The sequence below is a fragment of the Mya arenaria genome, chromosome 7 (assembly GCF_026914265.1).
Source record: "Mya arenaria isolate MELC-2E11 chromosome 7, ASM2691426v1".
Classification (NCBI taxonomy): domain Eukaryota; kingdom Metazoa; phylum Mollusca; class Bivalvia; order Myida; family Myidae; genus Mya; species Mya arenaria.
The window spans coordinates 29,153,960-29,169,822 of record NC_069128.1 but is presented as its reverse complement, the minus strand read 5'-3'; the positions used below and the strand labels follow the sequence as shown (position 1 = coordinate 29,169,822).

Genomic DNA, 15,863 nt, shown 5'->3' with positions numbered 1-15,863 from the left:
TTGGATAGTATTGCACTTACTAACATCGTATTTTCCGAATGTTTAAGTATAATGTTATAATCTACCTAAGGTATTAAAGTTTGTAGAAAATGCTAATGTAACGTATTCGCATACGTTACATGTGCATTTTATACAAAATTAAGTGCTTTGTTTAATGATGAATTATATAATTAAAGCATAACTTATTAATAAGATGGAAAGTTTATTTTGTTGGAATCAAAAGTGCTATTTTAGAAGTGTCACATTCAAGTAAAACAAAAGAATGTTTCAAATAAATTAAATAAGAAACACGGGATTTCATTTTCTTCTTTTATTTTTGTTTCAGTACAATGAGGATTAATTATAGTTTTTTGATAAGTTTTGTCATAATCGCTACATGTATTTCTTTAGATGTTTTGCATTTGCATTATCGCCAAAAGACAAGACACGTTTTGATTTTTTTAACCATACTGTTAAGTTGTAAATTGAATAAAACAATATCTTCATCTTCTAAGATTCCGAAATAAAGTCATATACGTTATTTCTGTTAAATCAAGTAACAATTGGGGTTTTTCTATTGTAATAAAACTTATGTTCAGCCATGCAAAACAAGTTGACGATAATTTGACCTATCGGTTCACTTGCAATATTTTACGACTGATGGTAAGACAAGTACTTTTTTGTTTGGCAATTACAGAAAACTCACCGGAACAATTACCGATACCCTTAACGGATCACATACCTGTCCATCAATCGGTACATTTGCCATTAATTATAACGTTAAATTCCCCGGGTCACTCACAGGAACGCTCTCCGGAACACGCAACGGTCCACACCATATCATTTACAATTTACCTTGCCAGTACACACACCGGTAGGTATACCTATCCGGTATCTCAACGGTATTATCACCATTACACTCACTGGTGCAGTCATTGGTTAACCTATATCTCATATTGGAGTACCAACCGCAACACCCGTCGTTTCCTTCACCTGTACAACCACTGTTTTATTCAGCGGTGAAAGCACCTATTCTGGAACGACCACTGCCACTACATAGTCAATGTTAATGAAAGTAGTAAATTATAATCACTCAATCAAGTAAGCATCAATTCACAATATCTTCTTTTTGACGTAAAGTAGCACTCTTATTCAAAATCAATACATACATTTGTATGACAATGATTTATTTTGAGTGATAAAACTTTAACTTCTAAATAATGCATTTATGGAAAATATTAATTACTGGTAACAAGATTGTCACCTTGTATATAATAGCAGAAAGCGCAAAAATATTAAATGACTGGTGAATATAAAAAAAATAACGGTGGTCTACTATAGTCTCATAACGTAGAAATATCGTGTTTTATGCTCATTTCCTTCAATTAATATCTGTATCGTTCATTAGAACCATTGTTTTTGTTTATCATTTTCGGTAAAACTGTTTTGGGAGTAAGAGTGTAAACTGAAATTCGAATTGTACCGGCGTAACGAAAAACATATCAAGTTGATGCTGGCTCCAAAAAGGCTCATATGTTTATTTAATTGGACAATTTTGAGGTTGAGTACTTAAAAACTAGTTGAAACCTTCAATAAATGCCTGCTGCTCTGACCGCTCCAAGACGGTAAACTGACATCAGTGGACTTTCTGAGTTGTTTTGTACCATGCATGTCTCTTCTATAGAGCATGTTAGACCATAGCATTGTACTTTGTTAAAGGTTATTTTACTAGTTCTGTCCCTGTAGGATTCCATTGTATTATTAATCGTTGTGAATTAGTCTAATGTTATTTAGTTCAGTTTAATTTCAAGTGTTTTGATTGGCTTTGATTTGAGCGTCTAAATAATGTAGTGTCTTATATTTTTAATTTGGTTCAATTAGAAATAGTCAAAAGTTCAGTGTTACATAACTATCATATACTTCTTAATCATTTAAACTTGTCCTATGTTCATGTTAGTACACGAAAGAAAACTGTTCTTTACCAACTTCAACTTGCAATTTTTTCAACGATCCTTGAATTGAAAAAAAGCCATTTTTCCCCACAAATTCCTCTAAAGTATAATGCTTGTATTTCATTGGTCCAATTGCCATGTTTTTCTCATGTTTAATGTTTTGAGAAGTACGGTTTATTATTCAATACAAAGGGCTTTGTAATTGCTTTTGTTGAAATTATATAGTGATGTCTGATTACCTGAATATCCTTCCTTATTAAAAATATCTTCCTTATTTACTACCGTTTTTTTATTTTCCTCGTGTATTCGATACTTCTTGCATGTGACTACTTGAAAGGATATATCAGTTTCCATCCATCGAAATTTTGTAAAGCGTTAATAATAGTTACCAAAAAAAATATAATGACTTTTAAATAAACACGTAATAGATACGGCCTTTTATTAATACTTGGCCGCACAATATCATATATAAAGTAGAAGTCTACGTACTTTATCTGTCGTTTCAAATTGTTATTTATCATTATTAGTCCTCATTTTTGTCTACAGTGGTTAAATCCCATTACCCGAAAAAGAGATATTTTGACTGTCAGAAACATTTGCAACATTTTTGACACGTGACCAAGCGAAATTTCACTGTCAGGTCATATGACCGCAGTGACATTTTGAATGTCATATAATGGCAAATAATTGCTTCAATAATTAAGCTAAATCATGACGTGATTGCTTCCCTTATACACATACAGATGTGACGTCACTATTCAATGTATTCACAAAAACATCAGACGACAGAAAATTAACGGTGGAATTTTGTTCTAGATATAATTATTTTATTATGTTATATTATGTTTACCTTGTTAAACTTGTTTTATTAAATGAATTAAAAACATTTTATAACTTTTTTATGTACTTAATTTTGTTCGGTATAATAAAATAAATATCATAACGCCTCGGGTGACATTCTGCTCTCGGGTTGACAATATCAATGTCACACATGCTGCCATATGATATTTATATAATGTGTCATGTAGTCAGACGGTTAAAGCATACATAGTTTGTGAGGATAAATGTATGCTTCTGGTGGCTGGCGCGGGGGCGGGGGGAGGGGGTTTCAATAAAGGTCTTAGTCGATTTTAGGCGTAAATCTAAATTTGAAAAAATCAGTCTTATATTTTCGTGTTGTTTTTATTGTTTTGTTCGTGATTGATTAAAACACAGAAGTATAAAACTGAATAAAAGTTGAGAAAAACAAATCAATTTGTTGCCATTTCTGACGTTTATCCTGATTTTAGATTATTTAAGTTACGACTAAAATCCCGAATTGAAACGGTCCCAAGAACGATGCAACAATCAAGGACTAGATACACGTCGTGTGGACTTTTTACAGTCTACAGAATAAAGGATTCGAGAAGTTGTGGGCTGCAACATGTACGTGTTGGAGAACTTTTTTGTGCAAAGCTACTAAAACAATTCCAGAAGTTGCGGTATGCAACATCTACGTTTACCTACGGAATACATTTAAGTGCAACGCTACCTCAGCATGTGTAGAAAGGGAAAAAAATCAAAGCCAGTCTAAATTTCAAAATGTGTAAACTGTAGCTTACATGTATGAGTAGGTTCGGGCAAAGTAGTATTGTAAAGCAGTTTAAATGCCCCAGTGAACCGCAGTACAGTATGTCTGTATTGTTCTGTGATGTTGTATATTTCTCGTGTGTATTAGCCTTTGTCCTGTGCAGCTAAACAGGGACCTCATTTAAATTGTTGAATGCTGACTTTGTCTTGTAGGTTCCAGTGTTTTATTCGACTGTTAATCATTTATATATTAGTGAATAAAGATTGCATGTGGAACATCACGAAGGCAGTAATACTGAGAAAAAACGTTTTGCCACAAACACGAATTCAAATGTAACCTTAAAGTAAACTTTAAAACCTGTTTATGTATTGCTACTCATACTAGTAGAAGTACAAGCGATGCTTCATACCTTCTCTTACAAAGGTTTGTTCAGTGATGTACTTTATCATTTGTGTAATATTTATGCGTAAAACTACAGAAACAAGCTCAGTAGCAAAAGTTAAAACATAAACCCGGTTTAATGGCACTGGGTAAACGCCAAAGACAAATAACATAAAAACGAAAAATTACAAACAAGAAACATGGAAGAACAGCACAAAACAGCACATTGCATACATTCTATATATAAATACAAAACAACTAGTTATGTTTATCAAGGATTGTTAGGTACCGCCTTGGAACGGTCAGTAAAATGTAAATTTACTGGGGATTTAAACCAGTCTGCGTGTACAACCCCACCTTGATGCCCACAATCCTGAATAAAGTAATAACGTAAATGGTTGACCGTCAAATTTCTAGGTGTTTCTTTCACATTTGATATCCTAGTTTTAGCTAGTGAAGTATGACTGTTTACTACCATGCAACTGAAAAGTATTGTTGTTAAGGCCGGTGTGCGGACACCTTTGGAACCTATAGAAACTTGAGTTTTTGTGTCATTTGTCATTTATGTGCTTGACGTATACAGAAAGTAACCTAAATCTTTATTGCCAATATTCCCATATAGTTTGTTTAATTTCTAACGAGACAGACGGTATAAAATTATGCCCTTGTACTAAATAAAATTGTATTTCCTATATTTTATTAATGCATGTCGCTCAAAGTCTATTCAAAACATTGCATATATGATAATAAGATTTACTTTCAATGCATTTGTAGTCTTCTTTACCATTAAATTTGAAGGCCAGGCACAGCACGCCGTCGATTGAATTCTTTAGAAGACAAAACGGTCTTAGTGTCAGATTTAACGTTCGTTGTATGTAGCTCTAAGTAAGTACCTATTAGTTACGTAATCCATTTGATTGGACCAATTAATGACGAAATGGCGGTTATTATTGTCATAGGCTTTCTAAATGATTTAAACAGAATCTGTCCGGCGATCCCTTCGGCGGTGTTATTGTCGAAGGTACTATTTCTATTTATTGTAAATTGTTGGTCAACAGACATAACAGTTTACTTCTCATTGGCACATCCTACGAAATATCAACCAATGAGATAAATTTGAAATCGTTGAAAACCATCTATAAAGCTGAAATAGTTATACAATCAGACTGTATAGGAATTTGATGCATCGGTTAAGGTCACTCTTATTAGGTTTTAATTATATTTGTGTACAAAATCCGCAAGGAAGAAATCCTGTTTGAAGGATCTCCTGAAACAGATATTGTATGTTGAAATGATTAGCTAGTTTTATAAACTTGTTTGTTTTTCCACTTTTTTGTAGAATTCAGCCACCTTGGAAAAACACGGACGCTGTTGATACCGCTGCAAACACAGAGCAAGAAGTTGAAGACGCCGAATAATGTAAATAAAAAAAAAAAAAACAGTTTGATAATTTATCATTCAGTCATTTAATTTCAAAGTATTAAACAATAAAATACCGTCACATATATAACAACATAAACACTCATGAATACTATGAATACAATTGTAATTCTAATGGAATTTACAGGACATAATATGTTTGCTTAGTGATGGGTGAATTCATTTCGGGAATACTGTCAGTTATACATGTATACTATAGGTATGTTCAATATGTGTATGGTCAACTATTACTTTTCTGTTATAAGTTGGCATCCGTATTATTGAAATTTACCTACATATAAAACCATGATACTATAAGATGTACGAAGTATTACATGTGTTGCTGTAATTCTTATGTCTTCCATTAGATGGCGTTATAGTTTTAACAGTTGATTGGTTAACTAGAAATTACTAGAAATGTTCAGCAAATTCATAAATGGAATTACTTAATTATGAAACCATGATGATATAAGATACACGAAGAAACACATGTCAACTTTAATTACAATGCCTACTACCCAATGACTTAATACTGTAAGATAAATACAATGTTTCCAACAGTTTTATGGTCAATATTATATTTTGTTATCTGATTTGTTTAATAAATACATATATATATCTTATTGCTTCCTGTTATACATGGAATATATCAAATTGTTTTGGATGGAATCAACAGTTTGCACTGTTTCCCTCTCGCGCTATGGTGTTGTTGGAACATACAAATTTTGTTTTCAGACTGCATATCATAAACGTTCTTTAATGTTCTTAAAACTTTGTTCAAATACAATTTGTATCAAATAATCAGACAGTTATTTCCTTTTTGATAACTTATACTTTAATTAAGTATTAAAACATTCATTTCACAGTTAACTGTTGCTCCTTGGTGTCAAGGATGACATTTCTTTTGGTTTGGGCAACAGTTCAGATGTCATTATTCATGTGAAAATCTACAGAAACAAGCTCAGTAGCCAGTTTAAACATAAGCCCCGTTTAATGGCACAGGGTAAACGCCAAAGATATAAAACACAAAAAACAAACAAAAAAACATCACAAACATGAAACAACAGCACAACCTCCACAAATAACACAGTGCATATATACTGTATAACAAAACTAGGTATGTTTATCAAGGATTGTTAGGTACCGCCTTGGAACGGTCAGTAAAAAGTAAAATTAGAAACTTAAAACTTGGGGTTTCATCCCCTTTACCCCTGCACAACAGTTTTGACCCTGAGCCGAACAACCACGAACTAACTGTATACAGTTATTACCTAACAACGTCTTTGAAACCATAATAATAGATGATATAAGTAGTAATACATGTCTACTTAAGTTCCAAGGTCTACCAAAAAACTGTAATATAAACTAATAACTGTTAATTCAACGCTTGTTTGTTTCAGATTTTAACAATGTGTATTTGCTTGTCTATATCACAAATGAAAGACTTAAAGGTTGCGGTGACAGCTAAAATATGTTTTGAGGTGAAACAAGTAACACTTTAAATTAGTGAAAGGTATTTTGCACCATAAGCAGGAAACCGTAGCTATTTCAAACGCTGAAAACTGTTATACCCCTGCATACGACCCATTGTCGCAGACGAAGCAACAAATATAAAACCATGGCACTTGAAATATATAAAATACTGATGTTGTACTATAACTCAAATGTCTACGACAAAGTATGTCAAATTATATTTTGTGCACAATAGTAGTATTCGTCTTTAGACGCGGCCACATATATATTGTCCAGTGTGTCTTTGATGACTTTGAATGTCGGGCGACCATTTGGGTCGGTTTGCCAACATCGCTTCATGACGTCGTACCACCTGCAAGTAGAGGAATTTAGTATAGAAACAACAAGGCGTCACTACGTCATACCATCTTCAAGTTTATTGCATAGAACATCCGAAACATAACTGCAACAAGATCTGGTTAGAAAATCGCTTCAAACCGTGATTAATACATCCAAAACAGCATTGCAGAAATCAGGACAGAAATATATTTTCTAAGTTTGAATGTATATGAATAAGTAGAAAATTAATTTCCGTTTGAATGTAGCGTAATATCCGCCAGGTGGTGGATAATAGAAGGTTTCGTGCACGAGGAATTAAGTGTATTTGTCGTTCAGCTTTGGGCAGTCGACGTGTTTACTTCAATAATTTCTTTTTTTATCACATTTTGAAATTCTGTGTTGAAAGTTACTAATGGAATGGTATAAATATGTGTATAACATGAACGTAAGTTATTAAACATGGATGACGTTATTACGAAAATGTCCTGTTTTATTCAGTCTTGATTATATTATTATGTTTGACTATATGTGTATACATACAGTTGGTTGCCCAAGTGCTTAAACCAGTATTAAATCTGAAATGCTTGAAATGATATTGGCGTTCTGAGTTGTTTTTGAAGTTGGATATGAAGTGTGTTCATGAAATCAATAGTTCGTAAACAACTTGGTGTCAAAACGTTTTAACGCCTTGAAAATCATTGATTTTATGTTATTTATTGAGAGGCTGTCGCACAGTTCTGGAACCGGTGTTTGTATAATGATAAGCCAAACTCACTTGTTATCGCACAGTTGTGGAGCATGTTTAATGTTTAGCCAGACTCACTCGTTATCGCACTATTGTGGAGCATGTTTAATGTTTAGCCAGACTCACTCGTTATCGCACTATTGTGGAGCATGTTTAATGTTTAGCCAGACTCACTCGTTATCGCACTATTGTGGAGCATGTTTAATGTTTAGCCAGACTCACTCGTTATCGCACTATTGTGGAGCATGTTTAATGTTTAGCCAGACTCACTCGTTATCGCACTATTGTGGAGCATGTTTAATGTTTAGCCAGACTCACTCGTTATCGCACTATTGTGGAGCATGTATAATGTTTAGCCAGACTCACTCGTTATCGCACTATTGTGGAGCATGTTTAATGTTTAGCCAGACTCACTCGTTATCGCACTATTGTGGAGCATGTATAATGTTTAGCCAGACTCACTCGTTATCGCACTATTCTGGAGCATGTTTAATGTTTAGCCAGACTCACTCGTTATCGCACTATTATTGTGCATGACTAATGTGTAGCCAGACTTACTTGTATTTCACTATTCCGGTACCGTAGCGTGCATGATGTTAAGACAGACTCACTTGTTATCGCACCGTTCTGGTGAACGTATTAAGTTTAGACAGTCTCATTTGTGATCACACTGTTCTGGTGCATATATAATGTGAAACCAGCCTCACTTGTTATCGCACATTTATGTTGCATGTATAATGTTTAGCCAGACTCACTCGTTATCGCAGTTTTTGGATCCATATTCAATGTTAAGACAGACCTACTTTCCGAAAAATAGCAGGAAAAATATCTGGTTAAAAATGGCTTTACACCTAAACATGTACAACGTTTGGATTAATATATGCAAAACGGCACTGCAGAAAATTAGTGCAGAAACAGTATCTGGTAAAAGTGTTATAATTATGGCTATGTTGTTATTTATCGACTGATTATCGCACTGTTCTGTTACCGGTGCACGTATAATTATTAAGCCTGACTCACTTGTTATCGCTGTTCTGATACCGATGCATATATTATTTTAAGCAAGAGTTACTTGTTATCGCACTGTTATTATAGAGGTGCATCTTTAATGCTAACTCACCTGTTATTGCAGTGATCTCGAACCGTAGCATGTCTTGTGTTAAGCTCACTCACTTGTTAACGCACCGTTCTGCTACTGTAGCATGTATTATATTACGCCAGATTAATTTGCCATCGCACTATTGGGATACCGGGACATGTATAATGTTAAGCAAGACTTACTTTTTATCGCTCTGTTCTGATACCGGTTCATGTATAATGTTCAAATTACTTACTTTTTATCTCTGTGTTCTGATAACCGGTTCATGTATAATGATAAGCAAGACTTATTTTTTATCGCTCTGTTCTGATACCGGTGTATGTATAAAGATAAATAAGACATACTTTTTATCGCTCTGTTCTGATACCGATGCATGTATAAAGACAAGCAAGACTTACCTTTTATCGCTCTGTTCTGATACCGGTGTATGTATAAAGACAAGCAATACTTACTTTTTATCGCTCTGTTCTGATACCGGTGTATGTATAAAGATAAATAAGACATACTTTTTATCGCTCTGTTCTGATACCGATGCATGTATGATGATAAGCAAGACTTACTTTTTATCATTCTGTTCTGATACCGGTTCATGTATAATGTTAAATTACTTACTTTTTATCGCTCTGTTCTATATACCGGTTTATGTATAATGATAAGCAAGACCTACTTTGTATCGCTCTGTTCTGATACCGGTGTTTGTATAATGATAAGCAAGACTTACTTTTTATCGATCTGTTCTGATACCGGTGTATGTATAAAGTTATCGAAGACTTACTTGTTATGGTACAATCCTGCAACCTACGGATACATTACGTTAAGCCATAGTCACTTGTGATCGCACTGTTATGGTACAGGTGCAAAAATGATGTTAAGCCAGACTTACTTGTTATCGCAATGTGCTGGTGCATGCAAATGATAAGCCAGACTCACTTGTTGTCTCAATGTTCGTATACCGCTGCATAATAGTGTTAATGGGGACTCGTTCGGTATCGCAATGATCCTATACCGATGAATGTTTAATTTTAATCCATACTCACTGGTCATTGCAATTATCTGGTTTAGCAAGCTTGTAATCAGAGTTTATTAATCCTGGGATATCCTTTCCTCGAATATTGTCATAGGGTGCATCACCTGTTAAAGACCACACTTGAAGATTATCGAAAAGTTATTTACTTCCAAAATCTGAAACACTTGCTTATATGACCAAAGTGGGTCAAACATGTAAGGATAAAAGACAGAGACTATCATTGAATGGTAATTTACAACAGAATGTTCAAAGCCGGTTAAATTTGCGTTTTTGGTGACAAGAGATGTGTTTTTATTTGTAATTTTACTCATATGATATCATTGATAACGCTAAATCCCACAAACTTGGATAGTGCTAATAGGCGGTTTTCTGCGCATATGTTGACTATAGTGTTCGCATTGAATCAACTAAGCATATAAACATTAATATGCCAGGATGGAGATGCAAGTATCCCAAATACTTTGTTGCCCAAGGTAGTAACTGAGTTTGAAACCTCATTCGTATAAGTCATCAATATAAATACACCTACCAACAGAGAATATTTCCCATAACACGACGCCGTATGACCAAACATCGCTTTTCTCTGTCGCATCCTTTGTTGTCTGCAAACACTCGGGAGCCACCCACTTGATTGGAATACGCTCCTGGAACAATGCGGGGATGTCATTAAATTCAAATAAGATGTGCTGGTATAAAACAGTTTGAAAATTGATAATAAGAAAGGTATTGTTGGTGTTCAATATGGGACTAAATCAACCATTTTTCCATCAATGAATAACTTTGTTCACTGTACACGTCTATTATTCATACCAGGTTATACGATTAGCTACGGCGTCTTAAGAATGGAATAAGACCAATTTTGATTGACAACCAATATAGTTTGAGACATGTTACTAGAAAGAACCAATGCATGCATAATGGGATGTACATAACCCAATAAAAGTCAGTATTACATACCCCACAAGTAAAACGCATTTTGATTGGTCGAGAGGTGTCACAAATAGCAAAAGGTGATATGGACAGCAATTCAAAAGAAATATGCTTTGATGAAGTTGTTTTCATTAACGAGTTATGATTACTAAACGAAAAGTGTAAGAAAGAAGGTTTGGAAATGTGTTACTTGCTGTATTTTATTTGATTTGACGTCATTGACATGTTTGTACATTTAAGGCATATTGACCGCTGAATCTGAGACGAAGAGTGCCAAATAAAAATAAATCAAAGGCTTGATTAAAATCTGAACCAAGACATGTCGAAAAGGGTTTTATAATAATGACAGCGTAAGCAAAGGATATGACAATATATATTCTGATTGGTACAAATAAAACTACATGATTCTTGGTGTGAAGTGTATTAAAGGTCATGTAAGTAACTTATATTTCTTATATGTATTAAAAAAAACCGAATATGAATTATACAATCAATGTTTGCTTGTCGCGGTTCTATTTATCTGTAGTTACGGGTTTGCTGTTGTCCACTTTCATGGGTCCAAACCCTGCAATCTTAACTTCAAGAGCGTCGTCGAGTAGAACATTCCGTGCTGCCAGTCGTCGATGGACAATCTACAAGATACAAATGCATCTTTATGTTAAACGTTCCACATAAATGTAGTAGTCAAGCTGTTTTAAACCTTGCTGCACACATGAACAGGATTGAATGCCATTCCCACTTCAGATAAAACAGTTACCGTAATTATAGTATTAAGAAACTGAACTGGTTCTTTGTCTACGGCATCGAACCTCTTGCATTTTGAATACGTTTACGGTACACCATTGGTTTCAAATAATGTCCCTAAATCAATCGGTTTATCAATACTAAGATACGCGTGAGGATGCATTTTCCAATTGATACAAATTCATACGAACTTTCGCAAAATTGCAAAAATGATTTTGACGGAATATCAAAATAGGGACATGAGTTCCATTACATATTAACATTTTATTAATGTTACAATATACCCTTTTTCCGGCCAAGTATTCCATACCACGGGCTACACCAAGCCCAAACCGGATTAGATCCTGCGACTCCTCGGTAATGCTGGACTTATTTGTCTGAAGATAGTCATTTAATTGCCCGTTGACGCAGTGTTCAAGTATGATGATCGGTCCAACTAGAAAGGAAATGTTGTTTGGATAATTTTCAAGAGCATGAACCTTGGGGAGCAAAGAAATACCTCCTTAAAAATAAAGCCGCATTTTAGGTTTAGATAAGAATGTATATTGACAGCTCGGCTTAATAGAGAATGTCTTTTGACAGCTCGACCTAATAGAAAATGTCCATTGAGAGCTTAGCATAACTGAGAATGTTACTAGACAACTCGGCTTAATTGAAAATGTCCATTGATAGGTCGACTTAATTGAGAATGCTCATTAAAAATAGAGGGTATTGCAATATTGCCAATGTCCTTTGTAAGAATCATGTTTTTACGTTCAAATGTAGGGATCATGTTTACTGTTAGATGTAGTTGTTTTATAAATGATCGAGATGAAGTTTAAACGAGAACATGTACCTCTAAGTTAACACAAACAATACGACTTTATCAAATATGTGCTAAAAATTAAAAGCGATTTTAGATACTTACTAGCTGTGTCGTCGTCAATTGCTCCAATAAACTTTATTATATTTTCATGTCTACCGACAACAGTAGAAAAGAAATTGATTTTGTCTTTCATGAGTTGTTTGTCTTGTCTTGTATATCCTTCTGAAAAGCACAATAAAACTTAATAAAATGCATTTTATTATATGAAGCAGGTAAAATAACCACTATTAAATATAAAATTCGTTGAAAAAAATATTCAATGGATACTCGCAGGTGGGAGGCGCCTTTTTCACTCAAATATCAGGTATTGTCTGAAATGATGTATTTGTATACTGACTATACCACATTATTATCAAATCTAAAAGGCTTCACAAACACAAACTGGTTTAAACCCCCAGTAAATTTACATTTTACTGACCCTTCCAAGGCGGTACCTAACAGTCCTTGATAAACATACCAAGTTTGTATATATATATATATATATTTCTTATTTGTGATTTTATGTTATATGTCTTTGGCGTTTACCAAGTGCCATTAAACCGGGTTTATGTTTACACATTTTGCTACTGAGCTTGTTTCTGTAGCATTTTGAATAAATATTCAAAGACTCGTGTCAAACAAAACTGTTTAACAAATAGAAAATGGGTGGTATTAGGTATAGTTCAAGCATGGTTGTTAATATAAAACGAATGTTTGAATCATATCACTTACTTTTAAGAACCTTTGCCACTGCTTTTGTATCGCTGTTTGCTATGGTAGCAGGGTAAATATCAGCGAATGACCCCGACCCCAGTAGAGGTTGAAAGGTGACGCTATCTCTAGCTAATTGAAACGAAACAATGTCCATTTCAGCGCAAACGTACACAGGGTCTGCGAACGCCCGAGAGTTCTGAAAAGAAATGATTACAACGTTTGAATCATCAACAACACAACACCCATAACAACAACGATGAATATGATGATGATACCGTCTCCGTGGCCTTGTGGTTAAGGCGTCCGCTTACGGAGCGGGAGGTCGATGGTTCGAGTCTCACAAGTGGCTTGTTCTGACATGGCCAGTTGCCGACCCAGCAGCTAGTTAAATCGAGGGGTACCGAGTGCCTTCCTGCCAGGCGCCTGGCATTTGAGATAAGGAATCGGGGTAAAGATGTTCACGAATGTAGGTGTCTCATAAGCCCAATTGGCTGGCCCTTAACTAAGAGGGTACACTATAATAAACAAACACTTTACTTTTTTAAAGTGACACTCTTATTTAAAATCAATACTTACACAAGTTTAACAAACATCAATTTTGACTATTTAACCTTTAACTACTTACTAAATAATGCATTTATGAAAACCATTAATTACTGATAACAATATTGTAACCGTGTATTTAATAGCAGAAAGCGCAAAAAATAGCAAATGATTGGTGAATGCTAAAATATTTATTGTGGTCTACTATAGTCTCATAAGGTGGAAATACCGTGTTTTATGCTCATTTGTGTCAAATAAAACTCGGTATCCTTCATAAGAATCATTGTTTTCGACATTATTCATCATTTGTGGAATATTAAAAAATTCTATTAATTGTGGTAATTCTTATTTGGGAGTAAGAGTGCATCTTTAACTGTAACAGTCACAGTAGGCCATTGTTCTATACCTGCAAGAATCGCGTGTAGTACTTGTTTTACTGTAACAGTTACTGTTGGCCATTGTTCAACCCATGAAAGTACTGCGTTTATTACTTGTATTTTACTGTGACAGTCACTGAAGGCCATTGTTCTTAACCTGAAAGGACTGCGTGTAGTACTTGTGTTACTGTAACAGTCATTAATGGCCACTGTTCTATACCTGAAAGGACTACGTTTAATACCTGTTAAACTGTAACAGTTACTGCCGGCCAATGGTATATACATGAAAGAACCGCGTAAAGTACTTTTGTTACTGTAACAGTTACTGTCGTCCATTGTTCCATACCTGAAAGGACCGTGTGAAGTACTTGTTTAACTGTTACAATTATTGTCGGCCATTGTTTTATTCATGGAAGGACTGCGTTTGTTACTTGCTTTACGGTAACAACTACTGTAGACCACTGTTCTATATCTGAAATGTCATCGTTTATTACTTGTGTTTCTGTAACAGTTACTGTTGGCTATTGTTCTATACCTGACAGGTCCGCGTTTTGTACATGTTTTACTGTAGCAACTACTGTAGGCCATTGTTCTATACCTGAAAGGACATTGTTTTAACTTGTTTTACTATAATAGTTACTGTCGGTCGTTGTTCTATACCTGAAAGAACCGCATTTTGTACATGTTTTACTGTAACAGTTACTGTAGGCCATTGTTCTATACCTGAAAGGACATTGTTTTTACTTGTTTTACTGTAACAGTTACTGTAGGCCATTGTTCTATACCTGAAAGGACATTGTTTTAACTTGTTTTACTGTAACAGTTACTGTCGGCCATTGTTCTATACCTGAAAGAACCTCATTTTGTACATGTTTTACTGTAACATTATTGTCGGCCATTGTTCTATACATGAAAGAACCGCGTGTAGTACTTGTGTTTCTCTGATAGTCACTGCCTGCCATTGTTTAATACCTGACAGAACCGCGTGAAGTTCTTGTTTAACTGTTACAGTTATTGTCGGCCATTGTTCTATTCATGAAATAACCGCGTGTAGTACTTGTTTTTCTGTAACAGTCACTGCCTGCAATTGTTTTATAACTGAAGGAAATACTTACTTCACTGGAAAAGTCTCGGTCAGCAGTTGTTTTCCCATACCTGACCGATACCGTGCGTTGTTCTCGTTGTACCTTCTGGGTATGACCTCTTCGTAGCATGATCAAACATATTGCCACCAACAGTCCGATTAGAACCAATACACCTTAAGTGGATTTAAAAGGTTTCACCATTAATATTTATTCATTTTTATTCATGAAGTAAATAAACGCCATTTTCCAGATTTGTCCTTTCAAACAAAGATCTGAACAGTCTTTAATTTTTTTTACTTTATTGCACATAACAAAACAGAAACAACTTGTGTAACGTCCAAAAAACCTCAAGACTTTGTTGATAAATAGCGACATACCAGCAGATTATATGTACTTACCGACAACAATGCCGGCAATTATGTATCCTTTCAGATGGTTTTCTTCCTCCGCTGAAGAAAATACATGATTTTTAGCTGTTCTTAGGTTTAAATGCGACAAATTAGGAATATCCATTAATGTTCGTAGTATGTTCTTGGTTCGGCAAATAAATTCCTCTGCAGAAACATTGATAGAATATTAGACAGTGTTTAAAAAGAGAATGATAGGAGACAAACGAAAATAACAAATTACCGAAATGTAAGGAATTAATGGCTATATGACTGT

General features: G+C 34.6%; 1 pseudogene; it reads right to left on the bottom strand.

Annotated features, from left to right (window-relative positions):
* Window positions 1–5,345: 5,345 nt before the first annotated feature.
* LOC128241056 (ephrin type-A receptor 3-like) overlaps window positions 5,346–15,863 on the bottom strand; it is a 21,498-nt pseudogene continuing 10,980 nt past the window's right edge.